General features: G+C 37.7%; 1 protein-coding gene across 1 annotated transcript in view; it reads left to right on the top strand.

The window, feature by feature from the left end:
* The first annotated feature begins 786 nt into the window (after positions 1 to 786).
* LOC131435339 (fatty acyl-CoA reductase wat-like) overlaps positions 787 to 19,896 on the top strand; it is a 112,784-nt gene continuing 93,674 nt past the window's right edge. The window contains exon 1 of the mRNA XM_058603112.1: positions 787 to 1,035. The gene's annotated coding sequence lies outside the window, so the exon portion shown is untranslated. The remainder of the gene's footprint in view (positions 1,036 to 19,896) is intronic.

Raw genomic sequence — 19,896 nt, 5'->3', positions numbered from 1 at the left:
ATAGATTATGAATGGGCTCAACTTCGTCAACATAAACAGCGAGAGTTGGTTTTTAGCGTTGCGTACATAGATTCGAAGCAAAACCCTATAGCAAAACACGAAAGCGTAGAAACGGATTAAACAATTGTTGAGAAAATCAAACGAATTTTAATTAACTGTTCGGCTTGATTTTGTGGACGAAATTTATTATGGTTGGAGATGAACAAATGTTTGTAAACAGTAAGCATTAATTTATTTTGATCCCGTACCTTTGCTATTGCGACCCAGGTTTGCACGAATTACACGAATTGGAAGATAAATTTGAAACGATTCATAGTAAAATAATTATAGTTTATATTTATTCAATCACGCTACCGTCGACGTATTCCCACGCATGTCCTTGTGGCTGGCTTCAACCATAGTTTCGCGTCTCCAAACCCTGACGGTGCTGTTTTTGGCTAAAGCCATTTATGATCATTGGCAAAAACCCGTCATTTCAAAACGTAAACACCCGCTCTCATTCCATTACCAGCTCATTTGTCCCACTCTCCCACCGTTCGGGCCCGATGCAGACTTGATCCGCCGAAGTCTTTGTCCGAAATCCCGCTACAAATTGGAATCACTTACAATACTTGAATTCAACTGCAACCCACCGCACCGTCCGCGGACCCGATTCACAAACTCGGTCGGTCCATTTATGCACGTTGACACTACATACATACACCCCTCCGCTGGTTTGTTCATTCATGCTGGATTTGCGCGCAATGGACGATCCAGCGGATCGTGTCGCACCAGTCGAAAGTTTCCCTCGGTGCGGTACGGACGCGTGTTTTTCAACCCATCCAACCATTTCCAACAGCGCTGCGTACGGGTTATTTCAACCCGAATACATCCCCCGAAATTAGAAGGTTTTTGCATACTACCCGCCAAACCCGACGGCGACTGCATGTGCGTGTTACGGTTCGAGAGAAATGCTTCGAATTGTAACCGAAAAGGTTCAGTGACTACTTAGTGCGGTGTGCAGCAACAGGCAGTGGAAGAACAACTCCCGAAACGGTGATTACACATATATTTCACAAGAGCCCTTGCATAGACAGGGGCTTACCTGACTCAATAATCACTTTTGGAAATCAGTTGGTGTGTCTCCCGGTGATTTGGTATCATTTGGGACATGAGTAATTGTCCCGATTTCGGGTTATGCTTGTCGACGGTCATCAAACGAGCCGGACTGGATCGGGTTGTGAGTGACATAGTGAAGAAATAGCAACAACGAAAAAAACAAGATTACAACTCGAAGGTCGTCTTGTGCGAAAGAAAACTCTGCCCGTCGAGTTGGTTGATCGGTTGGTGAAACAGGTCGTAGTGAAAGCTGATTCGCACGTTTGCACGGGCTACAATCGTCGTTCATGTACAGGTCCATGCAACTACAGACCCATTGGTCAGATGGCAGTGCGACATTGCAACGTGCCCAAGCGGCATGAATCGGGAGGCTTCTCTAGGCTCTCGGCAAACGCTTGACGCTCGGTCGGCGGACCACCTCAAACCTCACACTCTCTCTCTCCCTCTCTCGCTCTCAGAAGCGCGATGCTGAACTGCCCGGGCCTTATGTAATACACATGTTCGCGCGCCTACAATTAACGAAAACCAAAAAAACGAAGGCTGGCGGCAGCGGCTGCAAACTTACAGCTCACGGTGGCCGCCACAGACCCACAAAGACATGGACACATGCGCATATTTCGCTGATGTTGACCCAAATATTATTTTTTCATTTACTGTAGAGGTGCAGATGAGTGGAGGCCAATATTTGGCTCCGGTCGTTCGCGCTAGCACGAAAGTGACTGGCCGAAAGTGAAATGATTCCTTCTTCGGGATCTTGTCATTAAGCAGTACACTTCAATGAACGACTCGAGCAATTTACCGAGATAATATCGATACCGAAATGGAAGTCGAGATTTTCGCAGCCGTGTGCCAGCCAGTTTTGATTGAAGTAGAAAAGAATCGAACATTGATTTTATCCCCCGTGATCGGCAAAGTAGATTTCAAACACCATTTGGAACACCAGCAGAATCTCAACCGGATTAAAATTTGTACAGTCATGTGCCGAACAAAGCATTGCCAATTTTGACAAAGTGGTTATGTGGAAAGCTGTTTTAGTACTCAATGTTGTGCTGCACGTGCGCCGTGTATTTTGCAAGTTCAACCTAATTAGTTGAGAAAGAAACTCATAAAGTTTTGAGATTATTGTGTACCTTTGAAGTCAAACAATGCATAATCCACCTAGTGCTTCATGTAGGGTTCGATACTTTTCAATCCTGCTTCTCTTATCACTACAGTCTGTAACTTATGCTGTGTCAATGTCGTCCTGAGCACCCTTTTACTTAACCTCATTCTTTCAAAAGATTCATTTGTCAGTTACTGAGAGTGAGCACTTATATACAAAATAATCTAAAAGTGTTTGCTAATAGAATCAAATGACATGCGATGAATAAGTCACAAGCAGCACATAGTTTTCCCGGACGGTGGTCCGCGGAACTCTGAGGCCCCGTGAAGTATGTTTTGGGGAGCCGCGAGTCATTGTCAGCAATTGTTTTTAGCAGTATGTGTTGTGTCATTTCCGCTGATACTGTGAAATTTTCGTAACAAAATGTAAATATATTTCCAGCGCACAAAATTAATTTTATAACACGTGGGGGTCCGCGAAGAACTACTCAGATAATAATGAACATATTAGACTGAAGTGTTTTACACTTGATTTCATCGCATTTGATTTAACACAATTAGGGGGGTTTGATTTTTTAAATTTTTTTTAATTTTTGGTGGTTGTTCAAAGTGAAAACTACGATTTTTTCACGAAAAACCGCCATTTTGTAGCTGTTAAACCTCCCCAAATCACAAACAACGAAAAGGAAAACGTTGGGGTCTGGTTTTTTATATGTAAAAAGCGTGTGCAAAATTTGAAAAAAATTGGTGCAGTAGTTTTTTGATGACGATGGACACGGACTTTCAAAACCTGCTTTCGAGGAAAACGCGTTTTAAGGTTTTTGTCTCTAAAATCAATGAAAACAATTAATTACTCCAGGGAGCCCGTAGGGTCTAACATTTTCAAAAAATCATATTTTTTCTTTTATAATTTATTATAACGAAACATTTCAAGAATGTTTTGTCAAGTTTTGAAGTCAATCGAAGTCGAAATCGAAGATAGCCATAGACAAAAGTCCATAACTTCCAGGGTTTCGTTCCAATAGGCTTGAAAATTTCACAGGAAATTCTTCAAATGTTTTGCTATAAGAAAATATAAAGAAAATAATAAATGATTTTTCAAAAGTGTTAGACCCTACCCGCCCTTTAATTGCAAGTGTAAGACTCGTTGAACAAAACCATGTTGAAATCTATTACCCATTTAACTTTCACTTTCATCTACCAAACAGCATACTGGTTCCAAATGTACGACACTTGAGCAGCGATTTTTTTTAACTTATTACTTTTAACTTATATATTAACTTATGAAAATTTTACAGTCGAGCAATTAGTTTTTATCGAATCGTTTTATACGAGAAAAACTGAAACTTTTCTTGGGGGTATAAAAAGATTCAGAATAAGATTTTGTGCGAGGATTTTTTTTCAGTGTCGGAAAATAACCCTCGAACTGTCAAAAATACGCTTTCGAGCAGAGCTATTTTTGACAACGACAGAATATCTGCTCGACTGTTAAATTTTAACTAGAATTTTATATAATTCGCGAGATGGTCCACAGTCATAGTTCATCAATTCACTCGACACCTACAACACATGGGCTGAGAAGTCCCGGGCCTAACAAAGAGAACACGATTTTTTGGTTCAAAATGAACTTTACTCAGCAATGTAATCTCCTTCAAGAGCAACGCAATCATTCCAGCGCCGGTCTCGCCGCTTTTCAAAACCACTTTTGTAGAACGATTTATCTTTTGCCTCAAAATAGGCCTCAGTTTCAGCGATAACCTTCTCTGATAAAAATACTTAGATTTCAACAGATTTTTCACCAAATTTTCATGTGGAATGGCATTTTCATATTACGGGTTTGGGAATTGGATATTAAAATGTCATCATTTAGATATGAAATTCCAAATAATTTGCTAAATTGGTACCAGCATGTGATTGAGGCATATCGTACGGAAAGCCCTTGCGAATGTTACAAATGCTCATTGCTTGGCTCTACACACCAAATTTTATTTACGACTGTCGGCAAAATTTTCGTTTTATTGGCTGAACGATCGGACGAATTACGTTAAACATCTACCTGCTATAACTATACTTCTAGTAGTTTTCCATCATGAAGCACTGGAGTGTCGCTCACTGCGTTTTTATTTATAACTTTTTTTTGAAGAATCACTCGAACGTTACAACTATTCGTGAATTGATTATCGTTTGCGGTACCGTGAATTATGTGATCATAAACCAATGTATTGGAGAACTGAAACATTAACTCTATGCTGCTTTGAAAATTTATATATTGAAAAACTGGCTTACCATAAGAAAATAACAAAAATTATAACGAATTCAGAGATTTATGTACAATTTTCTCACCGCAAGGCAAAGTTTTCACTTTTTCAATTCCGAAAATAACTAATTTGACAGATATAACTCTCACCGAAAGAGTCAGTAATGTTTACTGAAATTCTCCACTGTTTTTATTTAAAAGATATTTTTTATTCAGGCCTCTTTGCGTACAAGCTTTAAGTGGCCGATTGAGCCGATTTTTTAAATAATCTTTCTTTTTTTTGAGTTGGATCTCGTTGTCACCCTTTTTCTAGGGGGACAGGAGCTTCCATTTCCCTCCTGCGAGGATTGAGGGGCACTTCGTTTGTGGTTCGTCTCGTCATGCATGATATTGTTGTCGATTTCCGTCTTCTTTTCGTTGCTAGTTGCTGTAGATGCACCTTGTTGTATATTGGTTGCAATTGGAGGGTAAGTTGTTAACTGCAGCCGGTGTACTTTGTTATATAGAGGATACTGATGTTTTCGTTGAAGGGGATGCTTCATTGTTGTTGGTGGCTGACACAGGTGTACTGGGGTTGCTTGGGGTTTGTGTGAAAGAAGCACCGTTGTCCTTTGGTGTAGTTGTCTCCTTGTCCAGTTTATCACATGGCTTACCGTAGTAAACAGCTTTTTGGCAATATTGACATGTGGCCATCTGATTGTCATAGGTAACAAGTGATTTGCACGAAATTCTTGTATCTTGACCGAAAATCACATAAGAAGGTATAGGCTTCTTCAAGTGTATGCGTAATAAACGTACGCCATTTAGAAAACCGGGGAAAAAATTCTTCCACTTTTCTTTTTCGATAGAAAGAATCTCTTCGTATTGGGTTATAGTTTTGCGAATATAAGGATCGATAACGCTTGAGGGAAGGTCATGCACACGCACTTTTTTTTTTTTTTTTCGTAAATACGTTTATTTCATAGGCAATATACATAAGTTTTTCTTCGCCGTGGCATCCACAATACATAGTAGTTTAAACCTAATACATTTCGAATATCATATTAGTATGTTGGTACTCATTAGTTAATCTAAACACTGTTTTTATCAAGCGAGTTGCTATTTTAATTACATTAAATAAAATACATTTATTTTGTACATGATCTTATAACTATTTCAGGATTGTTTGTATCAGTTCACCACTTATATTCAATATCCTATAGTTGGCTATTGGTTGAACTCATGGAAGAGAAAACAGTTTAACATAAAATAAAATTTAAATTGGAACTCCAATGGATTTAATGAAATGATAAAGAAGTTTCATGTATGGAAGGTCACGACAAGCAAGAATGTCGCGAACTGGGACATTGGATAGTCTACGTTGGGTACGCAAGGAATTTATTAGTTGAGATCTGACATCACGAAACTCCACGCATGTCCAAACAACATGGTCAATATCGCGGTAACCTTCGCCGCAAGCACAATGATTAGTCTCGGAAAGTCCAATTCGAAGGAGATGTGCATCTAACGTGTAGTGATTGGACATGAGTCTGGACATCACACGAATGAAATCTCTACTCACATCCAGTCCCCTGAACCATGCCTTTGTCGATATTTTAGGAATAATTGAGTGCATCCACCGACCCAGATCATCTTTATCCCAAGAAGCTTGCCAGCTGGCAAGTGTTCTTTGGCGAGACGCGCTATAGAATTCGTTGAAAGCAATCGGTCTCTCATAAATTTCACCCTCAATAGCACCACGTTTGGCTAAAATATCGGCTCTTTCATTGCCTGGAATGGAGCAATGAGCCGGAACCCAAACTATTGTGATTAGATAATTATTATTCAATATGTCGTTCAGACACTGTTTTATTTTACCCAAGAAAAACGGTTCATTTTTGCCAGCAGCGTTTGAGCGAATGGCTTCAATTGCACTCAGACTATCTGTGAAGAGGAAATAATGGTTTGGAGATAATGTGACGATTACATTCAAGCTATAATGAACTGCTGCTAACTCTGCTATATAAACAGATGCAGGTTCTTGAAGCTTGAATGAGGCCGAAACATTATTGTTGAACATACCAAACCCTGTCGCTTCTTCCATTCGCGATCCGTCCGTGTAAAACATTTTCTCAGAGTTAATATGCCTGAACTTACTTGAAAATATTTTTGGGATTTCCATAGAGCGTAGGTGGTCCGGGATTCCACGCACTTCGCGCTGCATGGATGTGTCGAAAAATAAAGTTGAGTCAGGTACATTTAGGAGGCTGACACGGATAGGAATATATCTTGAAGGGTTGATTTCCTGTGACATATGGTTAAAATATACTGTCATGAATTTTGTTTGAGATCGAAGCTCGACTAGTCGTTCGAAATTATTAATTACCATGGGATTCAGCACATCACATCTTATTAGCAGGCGTGATGAAAGCTCCCAAAATCGATCTTTTAATGGAAGAACTCCCGCCAGAACTTCAAGACTCATTGTATGTGTCGAATGCATGCAGCCTAAAGCAATTCGCAAACAACGGTACTGAATTCGCTCAAGTTTGATAATATGAGAATTTGCAGCGGAACGAAAACAAACGCATCCATATTCCATCACTGAAAGTATCGTTGTCTGATACAATTTTATTAGATCTTGCGGATGAGCACCCCACCAAGACCCTGTTATTGTTCGAAGAAAATTTACTCTTTGTTGGCATTTCGTTATCAGATACCTAATGTGTCCTCCCCACGTGCATTTGGAATCAAACCACACCCCGAGGTATTTGAAAGTCAAAACCTGTTCGATTATTCTTCCCATCATATGAAGCTGAAGTTGCGCGGGATCATGCTTTTTTGAAAAGACGACCAGCTCTGTTTTCTCCGCAGAGAATTCGATACCAAGATGAACAGCCCAAACGGACAATTTATCTAAGGTATCTTGCAATGGTTTTTGCAGATCAATAGCTTTGGATCCAGTAACTGAAACCACGCCATCATCTGCCAATTGTCTTAGTGTACATGGGGTTACTAGACAGCTGTCAATGTCATTCACGTAAAAATTATAGAGGAGCGGACTGAGGCATGAGCCTTGCGGGAGACCCATGTAGCTAATTCTGATTGTTGCCAAATCGCCATGTGAAAAATGCATGCGTTTCTCTGACAAAAGGTTGTGCAAATAATTATTTATAACCGCTGGGAGTCCATGTTGGTGGAGCTTGTCTGAAAGAACATCAATGGAAACTGAATCAAATGCTCCTTTAATGTCTAAAAATACAGATGCCATTTGTTGCTTTTGAGCGAAGGCAATTTGGATGTCAGACGAAAGTAATGCAAGGCAATCATTCGTCCCTTTATTTCTACGGAAGCCAAACTGAGTATCTGACAACAAACCGTTCGTCTCGACCCAAGTGTCGAGACGTCGTAGAATAATTTTTTCGAACAATTTTCTGATGCAGGACAACATCGCAATGGGTCTATATGAGTTGTGATTGGAAGCTGGTTTCCCCGGCTTTTGAATGGCGATAACTTTCACTTGTCTCCAGTCAGGTGGAACAATATTTTGCTCAAGAAACTTGTTGAACAATTCCAACAAACGTCTTTTTGCGAGGTCGGGCAGATTCTTCACCAAGTTGAATTTAATTCTGTCCAATCCAGGAGCGTTATTGTTACAAGACATGAGTGCTATGGAAAATTCCATCATTGAAAAGGGGCTATCAATGGAATCATCATTTGAAGAAGACTCCCTAACAATGCTATGCGTAGGAACGGAATCTGGACAAACTTTCCTCGCAAAATCAAATATCCATCGATTCGAGTACTCCTCACTCTCATTTCCTACGTTACGATTCCTCATTCGTCTGGCCGTATTCCAAAGAGTGCTCATTGAGGTTTCTCTTGACAAACCTTCCACAAAATGTCTCCAATAGCTGCATTTCTTAACCCGAAGTATGTTCTTGTACTTGGTTTCTAAAACCAAGAATTTTTCAAAATTCTGAGGAGTTCCTCCTCCTCGTTTTAAAAACGTCTTGAAAGCATTTTGTTTCGCGTGTTTAGCATCTGAGCACTCTTTGTCCCACCAAGGATTTGGAGGTCTTCTGTTAGACGATGGACCAAGAAATCGTTTGGTTTGGGCTTGTTCTGCGGCCTCCAGAATCGAACAAACGAGGAAGTCATATTCTTCAAGTGGGGGAAGCTCTTCCATTGAAGTTAAGACACTTGAAATATTACTTTGGTATTTAATCCAGTCAATATTTTTTGTCAAATCATATGGAATATTAACTGAATTAGCAATGCCTTTGTTACTGCTAATTGAGATGATGATTGGTAAATGATCGCTACCATGTAAATCAGGAAATACTTTCCAGGTGCAATCTAGTCGAATTGAAGTCGAACAAAGAGATAAATCTAATGCACTTGGACGTGCAGGAGGTCTTGGGATCCGTGTCATGCTACCCATATTTAGTACCGTCATGCTAAAATTGTCGCAAATATTATATATTAGAGATGATCTGCTATCATTGTAAACGGAACCCCACATCATTCCGTGCGAATTGAAATCTCCTAAAATCAAACGTGGAGCAGGAAGGGCTTCGACAATTTCATTAAGCTGTCGTTGTCCAACTTGAGCTCTTGGAGGAATATATACCGAAGCAATGCAAATGTCCTTTCCTTTAATGTTTATTTGACAAGCAACAACTTCTATACTAGAAGTCGAAGGAATGTTTAATCTATAAAAGGAATAACATTTCTTAATTCCTAAAAGCACTCCACCATACGGGGAGTCTCTGTCGAGACGTATAATGTTAAAGTCATTAAAATTTAAGGCTATGTTTGATGTAAGCCATGTTTCGCACAAAGCAAATACATCACATTTTTGACTATGCAACAAAACTTTAAATGAATCAAGTTTTGGCATGATGCTTCGACAATTCCACTGCAGGACAGTGATTGAATCATTTGCGGCGGATGATAAATTATCCATCAAATGATACAAAACCTGAAAGAGCTGGCCATTGAGCTGATAACTGTTTCAAAAAAGTTCTAGCTATTGGAAGGAATGCTGTTATGATGGTCTTTAGAGGTTCAGAAATATTGAATGCAGCGAAAATCCATTCTACAATTTCCGAAAATTTCAGTAATCCTGTTGGTGAATGTGAAATGGAGCCCACTGGATTATTGTCTTTTCTTGAGCTAGTTCCTGGATTGGTTTGTGAATTTGACAAACCAGGAGGCACAGTTTTTGGTTTTAAATTTGGCTTTTTAGCTTTAACACGGGGATCTTTTTTTGAAGGTATAATTTTAGGTGTCTTTTTTGGTATTTTGTGGTTTGTTAATCTCCTCTTAACAGACCCTTGAGGAGTGACAAACGAGGTATCTTCACTATTTCCGTCAGAGTCAGATTCCTCTGGCTCCGCAAGATTTGAAAAACCGTTTTCGGTTTCCAAAGGGGAGACATGTATGACCGTTTTGAGCATTTCTGCATATGTGCGCTTAGACCGTGCTTTTAAAGAAAGCTTCATTTTGTCTTTACGCAGCTTAAATGCAGCGCACACTGAAAGATCATCATGAGGGCTTTCCCCACAATAAACACATTTTTCAACATCTTTATCGCAAAGATTATCCTTATGAGGCCCTTGACATTTGATACATTTGGACTTATTACTACAGTAAGTAGCTGTATGTCCGAATTTTTTACAGTTCGTGCAATTCATAACATGCGGTACGAAAAGCCGAACAGGAAGACGAATTTTATCGATATAGACATGGCTAGGCAATGCAGATCCGGCAAATGTTACGCGAAACGAATCTGAGGGACGATAAGACTTTTTTCCATCGACAATAGATGCTGAGTACAATTGTTTGCACTCGAGTATCTTAACTCCCTCAAGCATGGAGTTTTTAAAACGGCCAACTCCATTTTTAAGTAAATCATCTGCTGTCAGACTTGCTTCAGTCACAACACCGTCAATTTCTACCTCCTTCGATGGAATGTAAACTCGATATTCAATAGCAAATAATTTACAGGTTACAATATCGTTTGCCTGTTTCAAGTCGTTAACTACAACTCGAATTTTATCTCTATTAACCTTACAGATTTCTTTAACTTCAGAGAAATGTGATGTCAAATCCTTTGTAATTTGCATCAAGTTTAAAATCTTTTCTTTTTTTCGAAGATAGACTATCCATGGCCCAGTGGTACCCTGTGGATAATGTTTAGCCCTCGGAGTATTTAAACTTTTACTAGTATCCGGAATCGGATTCGGATGATCTTCCATGAGATCATCCATTACATTAAATTTTTTTTGTAAATTAATAATACCAAAATAAAAACTTATGTTTAGTAAAATTTCAGATATAAGAAATAAAAAATAAATTAAATTAAATCTACCTTGTAGCTGATGTCTCTGTTCCTTAATCGTGAAGAACGACGTGAAGCTCTTCCAACGATTTCCAATTGGCAGTCTTTTGCTGTTTCCAATTGGCAGTCTTCTGTCGTTTACTGCTATCTCAGTTGCTCTGCCGTCGTTGTGAACACCACTGCACTTGCTGTACCTGACCCCAGGTACAGTGCTTTTGCTCTTGGTGGCGATCAAATGCGATGCTTGCAGTGTAGCACCTCGCGATATATGCCGTCTCTTTTGATCCTACGCAGCGTACAAATTCTGGTACCTGGTAGATCAGCACTGGGTTGCTTTAGCACCTCTGTGCCTTTGCACCCCTTCGTCTTCGCACCTTTATGCGATGGCACCTCTGTGACTCGTCACTTCTATGCTCTCGCACCTCTGTGTCTCTACACCTCTGTGCGTATGAACGGGATGGCCTTCGTTGCTAGCTTTCCAGTCGGGAAACGCCCCGAATATTGCGTTTGCTATGGGCAGTTTAACTACCTGAAGCTTAGAATTGTCTCGGTAGCAGCCGTTAACTCACGAGCCAGTACAATCGAAACACAACCTCTTCGCTTGAATGGTTTTTACTGAATGATGCACACGCACTTCTATAGCACTATTTTCATGCTCCACATAGTGCACATTATTAATTGAAATGCATCCAACTCTTCATAGAACTGGATATAAACAACATTATTGGTTTTATTGCATTGAAGTAAATGCACACGTTTAGTGTCAAGATGCATTTGCTCCTTAAGCAAACCTTCAAGTTCTCGTATCGAAGGTCGAATTTTGCACTGCTTGAAGTCAACAATAATTGTATTCTTTCGTGTCGGCGGTAGCTTTTGTTCGTTTGGTTCACTCATTTCGAGGTCGTTCTATTGTTCACTACACAATACTGTACTTGGTTTCTTCTGTCCCGAACGTAAGCGGTTTTGTTTTATCGACTGACTTGGATGAGATGTAAAACCGAACTGAATTCTTCACTGTTATCAATAGATGCGTTGAAAATTGGCAAAACTTTTACTGAATTGGGAAAATGAAATGACATTTTAATGGATTCGCAGTGGATCCGGTAGTTCGTTGACAGACGTTGACATGTAGTAAATTGGAAGTAGTAATTATATGGTTGACACTTAGTATTGTCAAAATATTATCAAAGAACATAAATATTACTCAGAAGATTTATTTACATCCATATAGTGACATGTTATAATATTGGTCTATAACATAAGTAACACACTTTTGTCTTATGTGCAAACCATTGTAATAATTAGAACTAGTTACAAGTCCGACATATCTAGATATAGATCTATTCCTGGCAAAAAAACTATCGAAATGTGAAGTTTCAACCAAAAGTTAATTATTGCGCATTTTAGTTCCCAGCTCACCCTTTTTTTTTGGTCCACCGATAAATTATACTACCATATCTGAAATTAAATATGTCGGATTGAGTGTGTATGGAGAAGAAATCTGGAGCAACGTCTTGAAATTATCAAATATTTTATTAAATGTTCTTCGTTTTTACTACAATTTTAAATCATTTATTAACCATAATTCGATGATTTGTTCATTCTAATCTGAACTACGTTTTCAAACTTTCATAAAAATTGCTGCAATCTACACCAGAGCTGTAGAAGTTCCAACCCAGACGTTTTTTTCGAATCATTAGGAATTCCTTTTCGTACATCTAAAAGTATAACAATGATAGAATCCGCAGAATCCAAAATTCATTTTTCAAACATCAATCGTTTCAAAATCTAACAGAAATAAACTCTCAGAATGAACAGTTAACTATACAATGAATAACTATATTACTAAGATTGCACATTAAGGTATATAAAATTTTATGAATATCACCCAAATTTTGAAATTTTCGTGAATTTTGACTGAATTCACTAAGAATAATTCTAAAAATTAGACTAAAGTGAGTTTCTCTAGATGTTTACAAAATTTTCTAACAATTTATTTAAATACGTTGGTTTTATACCTACATAAATTATTATGTTATCTCTAAATTACGGAATAATAGTAAAGCTATTATACCAAATTGAAGCATTATTTTGTCATTTATATTTCAAAACAATACCGAAATAAGCAAAGATAATAAAATGAACTATTACTTTAATATACGTTTGCTAACGCTACACCGGCAAAATTTCGATTCTAGAAATGAGCAAAACGAGTCATGATTTGGGGAAAATAATATATTTTCATGTTGTGATAATACACCATGATTAAAATTTTCTCGGATCATGACCCATTCGGACTGATTTCGATGAAATTTAAACGTAACGCACTTGAAGTTGTTGGGTATAACTTCAGGCGTGTTTCTGCTACGATGGTAATTTTTGCAACATAAATTCAGGCGTTATGGGCAATTTTTGCAACGATGGTCATTTTTGCAATATAAATTCAGTGAAAAGCACGACGAACTTCTTTTAAAATGAAAATATTCTGTTTTTGAAAAACGACGACGCAAGAAATAACGTGTTTACTTGCGTTCATTACTTCAGTTTTGATTTTGTGTTTCAGAATTTAAACACTTAAACGAAGTGCATGAAAAAACACGAGTGAATCAAACCTCTTAAAAAGAAACTCTATGTCGAATTCTTGCAAAAAAAATCGTCTTATTCATAACATTTAGGTGCATCAATACAGCTTGTGTAGTTATCTCTATGAAACAAATTAATCAAAGTGGTTGAACAAAATATTTTTCTGATTTTCGTTGGATGGTGTTCCAAATTCACAATCGAATTAAACGCTAGCTTTTGGAATATTATTCTAGCAACAACGGTCACATCAAATATGTAAGAATACATTCGAACAAAATGTAACATAGATGTTTGTCAAATGGAAAGCGTAGCCGTGCTTAGTCTCTTATGATGTCAACTTTCGGTTCATTATCTTTATTTTTATGTTATGTTTAATTCTCTATGAACCGGTGGGTAAAACAACACGATTATTAATGCTTCAGGATCAAGTAAACATTTTCAGTAGGTCTTGCTTTTCAATGTCTGCTTTTTGCTTTACCATTAATCTATTAATCTATCACATCACTTGAGGCAGAGGGTTCAAAGTGATATCCGGGTAGAAAATAAGAGTTACGAGCTTTGAAAGAAATGCATTCCTCAAATAACGCATTTTCTAACCATGACTAATTTTCATGCGAGAAGAGTTATTGCTCATGATTTCATGATAAGTTAAGATGATTGGTTTCATGATTTTCTAATCATAACAGCAGTAACGGTTTTTTTCCGTGTAGTCAATTGGGGTAAATACTAAGATGAAAAAAAAAGGTAACTAAGTTTCATAATTTTTAAGGGTTTGACAAAAAATTTAGTTGAACAGGAGAGAAACAATTTGTTGGTGGTACTATCTGTTTCCCTTTTTAGCGACTAAGTATAAAAGTCAATATTCCTCTTTTCATTTAGCGATATTCACCTAACCAGAGACCATTTTGTAGAAACAGGATGTACATGGGAAATATTTTTCCCTATGATCCTCAGAAATAAATAATCGGCAAGTTGGGATTATTATATTGTAATTCAATTTGTTGCTTTACTTACTTACCTCACTTATCAACCTTAAATATCAGAATAGTAAAATAAATAGTTAGTTATGGTATTCTACGAAACGATTACGTGTACTTGTTTAGCACAAGTGGATGATGCACATAACACATTTATTATGTGTTCTATTTTCTAAACGTCGTTTTGCACAAAACCTTTTAGTGCAATAAGAATTAACACTTTTTTTTTTATTCTTTCAGAAAGCCTTAGAAATAAGTTTCTTCAAACATTCAGTCAAATAAAACATCGATTTAATAATAACTGAAGAATTGAAAACGATTTTTATTGAAGGGAAAAATGTTTCCTCATGAGCGTTAAAGGGTTAAGCAAGTGGAAATCTTTTAGTAACTTAACTTTTACCTTTTGCGAATCACCCGAGTCTCTGATATGTCGGAAGGTAAATTTTTGAAAAGGTTCACAGTGAACACTCTCTAAGATGAGCAGGTAAACAAAAATTAAAAGCGAAAAATTGATATTGAAGGAAACTGTATTGTGGTATACTTGAACGGTTTGGCTTACCAAATTAAAATTACTGCTCCTATTAACAAGTCATGTTACCAAAAAAATCGATTTTTGGGTGTTCAACATTAAAAAAATCATATATATCCGGTAACCGAAAATTTTCAAATGAACTAGGATCCTTTCAAGTACGTAAGCCTGCTCATAGGAACAATTAAAAACAAAGTTTATCAAAATCTGTAGAAAAGTTTTCGTATCACGTTTGCCGCAGCGGTATTTTTCAAAAAAAAACTTATTTAATCCACCTAGTGGTGAATGATGCCTTTCTCATACTACTTATTTTTTCAAAAATACCAATAGAAGATTCTGCCAAGAAATTTTTTTAGGTATAAACTAACATAAATGACGGGTTGAAATTTTAAACACACTTTACCTTATAGTACCGAAAGTCGGACCCGGATGAAATTCAACAGCAACCTATGGGGCTATAAGACCTTTTGTTTGGGCCTTGGTTTGTGAAAATCGGTCAAACCATCTCTGAGAAAATTGAGTGAATCAATCTGGAAGAATATTACCCTATTTGGCATCGTCGCTCTAAATCACGGTGTGCAACTTTCAATACACTTTACCTTATAATTCCGGAAGTCGGATCTGGATGAAATTCAATAGCAACCCATGGGACTATAATACTGTTTATTTGAGCCTCAGTTTGTGAAAATCGGGCAAGCCATCTCCGAGAGAAATGAGTATATTATATGACACATTCTTACATACATACATCCATACATACACACATACATACATACATGCATACATACATACAAACGAAGAAGTGCATGAGCACAGCCTCCCCCGAAGTATTGAGCTAAGCTTAGTTCCGGGGGGATCGAGGCAAGATGTCCAAGGTTGGGTAAGGTTCAGCCAGTCCCACTCGCTGGTTCACAATAGCGGTAGCTTGACAACTACCGAGCGCGTGAGCTGGGGAAAAAAAAAACTAAAACTTGTAAAAAAAAAAACAAACAAACATACGTACATACATACATCCATACATACATACATACATACATACATACATACATACATACATACATACACACATACATACATACTTACACACATACACACATACATGGCTCAGTTCGATGAACTGTGTCGAATGGTATAGGGATGGTCATGTTCAGAAACGATTGATAATGGTCATTATCAGAAGTGACCCGATCAGATGGTAATAACAAAATCGTAACAACTGGAGCAAAAACAAAAATCATAACAATAAAGACTCTAGCGGGAACAAAACCGTAACAGATTTTGGAACGTTTGTATCACAATTGTTATTGAATTTGATATAACTACAGAAGTCCAGAAACTTATAACAATAGTTCTAAAAAATTAAAAACCAATTTAACACAGAAAAAATATATCACAGCTAACTTTTAGCATCGTTTCAATCCAAAATTGTTGAATAATTTTTTTAATTAAATGAATAATTTATTTAGTGATCTGATTTCTTCTTTTAGTTTTTTGAAATTCTGATCATTATATTTCGATATCAAGCAACGGAAGAAATCATTTTTTTTAAATTAATGAACTTCATCATGAGTCTTGCGAATGAAAATAAAACATCATAACTGATTTTGTTAATATATTGTTATCATAAGTTTTAACTTTCACTGTTTTCATTTGTTAAATATCTCAAAATAACACAAATTGTTATACATATCAACTGTTGATATACTTGTGTTATGATTTTGTTATGTGCATCTGATCGGGGATTCTACGACGAAACGAATTTGCACTTCGTTTCGTCATCACTTGTGAAAAAATATTATTGAAATTGAAAATATTTCACTTATCGCGCTGTAATGCCTTACCCGAAAGTTGGATCTGGATCAACTTTTGGAGGACTTTTTAAAGAATTTCAAGACCTTCTATTTGCATCTTAGTTTGTGAAAATCGGTTAAGAAATTTCCTAGAACTTTAGGTGCGCATTTTCTCATAGATTTACACATATTACCTTATAATTCCGGAACCGGAAGTCGGATAAAGCTAAAATTCAATAGAAAACTATGGGACCATTAGACTTTTCATTTGAATCTAAGCTTGTGAAAATCGATTCACCCATCTCTGAGAAAAGTGAGTGTCCATTTTTTCCTTTTTTTTGTGCATATCAGCCTGTAATTCCGGAACCGGAAGTCGGAGAGGGAATATCAAGACCTTTCATTTGAATCAGAGTTTGTGAAAATCGGTTCTGCCATCTCTGAGAAAATTGAGTGACACTATTTGTCACACACATGCATACACACATGCACCTACACTCATTTTTTTATATCGACAAACTGAGACGAATAAGATTAACACTTGGCCCTCTGGGCCTCTGGTTCAAAAGTCAGTTTGCACAGTGATTACATAGCCTTCCTATATGGGATAATTCGGCTCTCGCTTTGGTTACAATTTCTCATAGCAATTTTTGAAAGAAAGTACTTTCAGATTCAATTCTTTTATCCACAACTTTGTATATAATCTCTTAGGGACTTTTGAGCCTGCTCCAGCCTTTTCTAAATAAAATACTGCTTTTTTTTCATCTAGCGGTAGCGGATGAAAATGTTTTTTCAATATTAGCTGTTTCGCCAGAATTGTAAAGACTGTCCCAGAAAGTATGGACGCACTTTGATTTCGCTGTAAATAATTCACAAGTGTTAGATATTCAAATTTTATTCGATATACTGATAATAGTAGACTACAACAACAGAATATTATTCTCAAAATTTGCTTCTTAGCCATTGTAGACTAGCTGGCGCACCTTCTTGCGAACGCTCCTCATTAAATTCCGTACAGACTTCTTGGCGATAAGTTTCGACACTTTTTTTCCAATCTTTTTCGAACTGTTGAATAGTTTCGGCTGCCGAGACATGTTTCCTAAGATGTGCCTTCGTTAATGCCCAAAATTCCTCAATTGGTCGAAATTGTGGACAATTTGGTGGATTCGTGTCTGTTGGAACGAAAGTGACATTTTTGGTAGTATACCATTCTACCGTTGATTTCGAGTAGTGGCAAGAAGCAAGATCTGGCCAGAAGACAACAGGATCCTTGTGGCTTCGAATCATGGGTTGAAGTCGTTTTTGTAAACATTCCTTGATGTATATTTCGCTGTTCATTGAAGCAGTGGTGATGAAGGGTTTCGAAATCTAACCGCAGCTACAAATTTCTTGCCAGACCATAGCTTTCTTACCAAATTTTTCGACTTCAATCGATGTCTCGGACTGGTTTAACACTTGCCCTTCTCGCACCGTATAATATTGTGGTCCCGGCAAGGATTTGTAATCGAGTTTCACGTAGGTTTCGTCGTCCATGATTATGCAGTTCAAATTTTCAGCAAGAATCGTATTGTACAGCATTCGAACCCTCGGCCTGATCGATGCTTCTTGTTTCGGACTACGTTTTGATTGTTTCTCGAACGCCTTTAGTATACGTTTATCCAACTGAGGGTTAACAGGACCTTTTTTTCGACCCGTTTTCGGTTCATCCTCCTGATTGCATTTCGCACTACTTTTTCACTTACTCCTTCCATTTTTGGTGACAGTCCGCGTTCTGTGCACCATTTGTACACAATTTTGTTCTGCTGAAAGTCCACGCATTTGGAAACAAACTAATGAAAACGAATAAACAACTGCACAAGTGGTTAGAGAAGAGTGTAAACAACAGGACGCAGCCATAAAAATTGACAGATTCTGAACCATTGCAAAATGGCAGCGGTTTTTGGTTGCGTTCATACTTTGCTGGGACAGTCTTTAAGTATAATCCTAACGCTTCGCCTTCGACTGAGCAGTACGTAGCAGTTAAAATTGAACTACTATCGCCACTAAGCAGTTGTGCTACTCTAGAGTAGAGCTTAGGTCTGTTTAGAGGTTCAAGTTTAACTGCTAAATAGCAATGGTAGCTCAATTTAAACCGACGAAAGTGACGGAAATGAGATCAGCCATTACATTTATTAATAGTCATCTATATCAAGAGTACTATTCACTCAAGTAATCAAAAGTTCCGATAAAAAGAAGTTATTTGACATATGTAGAAAATAATTGTCCACTTTCAAGTAGCTAAGAAAGCACTTGAAACTTCTACTGTACCTTCAAGTTGAACTAGGTAGCGAAAAAAATATTTAATTTCCGAAAACAAGCAAAACGGTTCACGTGAAAGTAGTGGAGATAGTGGAGAATGTTTGGTTGTTTCAGCAGTCATCACCCAACGGAACACAAAACCTTCCATCTACAATCACAACAATCTTCACAATCTGTTATGTGAAATTGATCGGTTCCAAACAGTGACATTGCTTTCATTCTAAATGTAAAAAAAACGAATCATTTCCGTTGCATCTCGAGACACCTTTAATACCGAATAGAAACTTACTATCAATGCGCTTAATTGGGTTACCGAATTGTTTTTACGGCCAGGAAATAACATCAGTAGAGAATCTGTGCAACTATATTTGAAGGCCATCCCATGGAAACTCACTGCATCGAATCGTACAAAACAAAAGTAAAAACGAAATCCAGCCGGTCCAGTTGAACAATAAAAGTTAACAAAAGAGAGCTGATTCAACAGTTCGACGAAAGTGTTTCATAAACCAGTTCCCGGGCCAACCATGTTCCAGAATGATGACTTACGGAATCGAACCGACCGCCAACTTGACCATTCATCGATTCCCACATTCCAATCACGCAATCCTCTCGCATCCATAGCAACCGACTGAGAAAAAAATTTAATAATAAGCTACAACCACCTCTCCGCCCGCTTTCCAACGGTTTACGATAGCCATTCAAGTCAAGACGATCATCTGACTTTGATTGGAAATAGAAATCACTCTCACCTCTCGCCCGGCAGCCTGCTTCAGTTCTCACCTAATTTCTTCGTGGTCAAACCTGCTTCAATGCAGAGCCCACAAAAAAAAAGACCGTTCGTGTTCCCGATCAGCTGTGCTAATGCACCGACGAAAGGGATCCCACTCTCTGTCGCGTCATCAGGCTCGCGAGATCTCACGAGAGGATCTCGCTTGATCGCA

The sequence above is a fragment of the Malaya genurostris genome, chromosome 3 (assembly GCF_030247185.1).
Source record: "Malaya genurostris strain Urasoe2022 chromosome 3, Malgen_1.1, whole genome shotgun sequence".
NCBI classification, from domain to species: domain Eukaryota; kingdom Metazoa; phylum Arthropoda; class Insecta; order Diptera; family Culicidae; genus Malaya; species Malaya genurostris.
This window is presented reverse-complemented; position numbering and strand designations above follow the sequence as displayed.